Source organism: Palaemon carinicauda, chromosome 15, assembly GCF_036898095.1.
Source record: "Palaemon carinicauda isolate YSFRI2023 chromosome 15, ASM3689809v2, whole genome shotgun sequence".
In the NCBI taxonomy this organism is placed as follows: Eukaryota; Metazoa; Arthropoda; class Malacostraca; order Decapoda; family Palaemonidae; genus Palaemon; species Palaemon carinicauda.
This window is the reverse complement of record NC_090739.1, coordinates 91,842,854-91,845,583: the sequence shown is the minus strand read 5'-3', so window position 1 is coordinate 91,845,583 and position 2,730 is coordinate 91,842,854.

The following is a 2,730-nucleotide window of genomic DNA, read 5'->3' as shown; positions in this document are numbered from 1 at the left end:
ATGGGTAGCCAGATCATCTAGAAACACTTTCCAACACTATGAAAATATAAGTTTTGCAACACTTCTTGCCAATTCCTTACGGTAACACGACTAAGAAAAAAAATGAAAAACAAATAAAAAGGGGCACTCGCGGAAAAATGGCCAACCTTTTATTATACGCATTTCAGAAAAAAAAATTTCAGCCACGTGCTAGGCAAACCATCAAGGCACATTTTCCGACAAATAAACATCTAAATGAATCATTACTCTGTGATAGTTCCTTAGTACGTAGTAATTTTGAAAGAAATGGGAAAAAACGAAAAAGTGGCAATCAAAGGAAAATCGAACACATACCTATATATACGCTATATCTGGCTAAAAAAAAATAGGCATGGGTAGCCAGATCATCTAGAAACACTTTCCAACACTATAAAAATATAAGTTTTGCGACACTTCTTGCCAATTCCTTACGGTAACATGACTAAGCAAAAAAATGCAAAACAAATAAAAAGGGGCACTCGCGGAAAAATGCCCAACATTCTAATATACGGCATCTCAGATAAAAAAAAAGACATGCACGTGTTAGCCCAACCATCAAGGCACACTTTCTAACACATAAACATGAAAAAAAATCAATAATATACGGCAATTCCTTACTACGTAGTAAATTTTTACAAATATTGAAAAAAAAACAGAAATTTGCAACTGCAGTTAAATACCCAATATACCAATAACTACGTCGTATCTGACAAAAACAAAGTCACGCATGGGTAGCCAGATCATCTAGACACACTTTCCAACACTAAAAAAGCAAACGTTTTACGACACTATTTGGCAATATCTTACGGAAAAATTACTTGGCAAAAAAATGAAAAAAGAATGAAAAAGGGGCACTCGCGGTAAAATGCCCAACATTCTAATATACGGCATCTCAGATAAAAAAAAAGACATGCACGTGTTAGCCCAACCATTAAGGCACACTTTCTAACACATAAACATAAAAAAAAAATCAATAATATACGGCAATTCCTTACTACATAGTAGATTTTTACAAATATTGAAAAAAAACAGAAATTGGCAACCGCAGTTAAATACCCAATATACCAATAACTACGTTGTATCTGACAAAAACAAAGTCACGCATGGGTAGCCAGATCATATAGAAACACTTTCCAACACTAAAAAAGCAAAAGTTTTACGACACTATTTGGCAATATCTTACGGAAAAATGACTTGGCAAAAAAATGAAAAAAAATGAAAAAGGGGCACTCGCGGTAAAATGGTCCTCGTGTTGATGAACGACATTTTAACTAAAAAAAAAATCATGCACATGGTAGCCAAACAATCCACCAAGACTTTCCACAACTGATAACCTATACAAGTTGCACCATTCTACGACAATTTCATAATACGTAATAACTTTGATAATTATGCAAATTACCTTAGAAGGGTAAACTCGGTCGCACTCGACCCCGACGAATCTCAGAAATCGGGGAAGGAGTACAGCTACAGCAATGCACATCTGGACACTACTAGAGCGTGTAGGCGAGACACCTACTGCAGGTCGATCACCCACAAATTCATTCACGGGGGTGAGTCACGTGAGAAAAACCTCTTTTTTTTTGACGCTCGGGGTCGCGGACGACCCACCGTACCGTTCCAGGGTTAAGAGTGGTCCTCGGTCCAACAAAGACCCAGGGAGATTATGGAAGCCAGCTGAAGTCAGGGCAGCTGGACATCCATTGGCTGTGGGGTTGTAAGCGATAGTTTAATGTAAATGATGCTGAGTAGCTACCCTATTGATGTCCGATATTGAGAGGTGAAAATGGTACCCCTTTCAGAATTAATATGCTCTATGATAATGAATTTCGCTATCCATCAAGAAATTAAATCAGTCGTACATGAGGCTAACATTGAGTCTGGCATAGGGACAGCTTCAGCCCAGCGAGTGGAGTTATCGATGACTGTGAATCGGTAATAATGTCCTTGTGACGTGGGTATGATATAAACTTCATAAACATTAATGTGGGAAAGACGATGCTGAGATTGGTGAAAAGTGTTCACACCGAAATCTCTGTACCAGTGCACTTTTATAGTTCTACAAGAAGTACACGCATGGACCCAATCCTTAGCATCTTTAATAATTTCTGGCCATATGATTTTCTAACTTATTAGCTGTGCAGTAGATTGCATGAAGTATGTGAGAGGCCATGGATCAACTGAAACACATGTGGACATATGAGACAGTTATCCATGGGTTAGGCCTACCAGTACTGATGTCAGATAGGGTGGCAAGGGAGTCATTGGGGGTGATGTCTTTCCAAAAGAGAGATGAGTAGAATGTCCTACAGGTTTGGCACTCAGGAACCTTTCGTCTTAATCAATTTGCAGGGGAATGGCAGTCCTTGTGATTATGAAAATGGTGTCAGCGAGGGTAGTCATTTTATCAGAGATATGCTGAATAGTATAGTTGTATTAAGAAATGTCTGAAATGTCAGCATTGATGGCCGGGCCAGGCCTCTGATTGTTGAGTGAAGGCATGCACAAGAGGCATTGTGTTACGTGTGAATGACAAAGGGCGTTCCCTCTAAATAGTTGTTTAAGGGGCAGACAGCCAGATACACCATCAGTAGTTTGCAGCAGAAGGTAGAGTGACTAGATCCTACCTTGAAAGTTTTCTACCAAAGAAGGCAATATGCAGGTTATGAGAGGGCACAACTATTGATCATTGGTTCAAGTACTACTCCTACA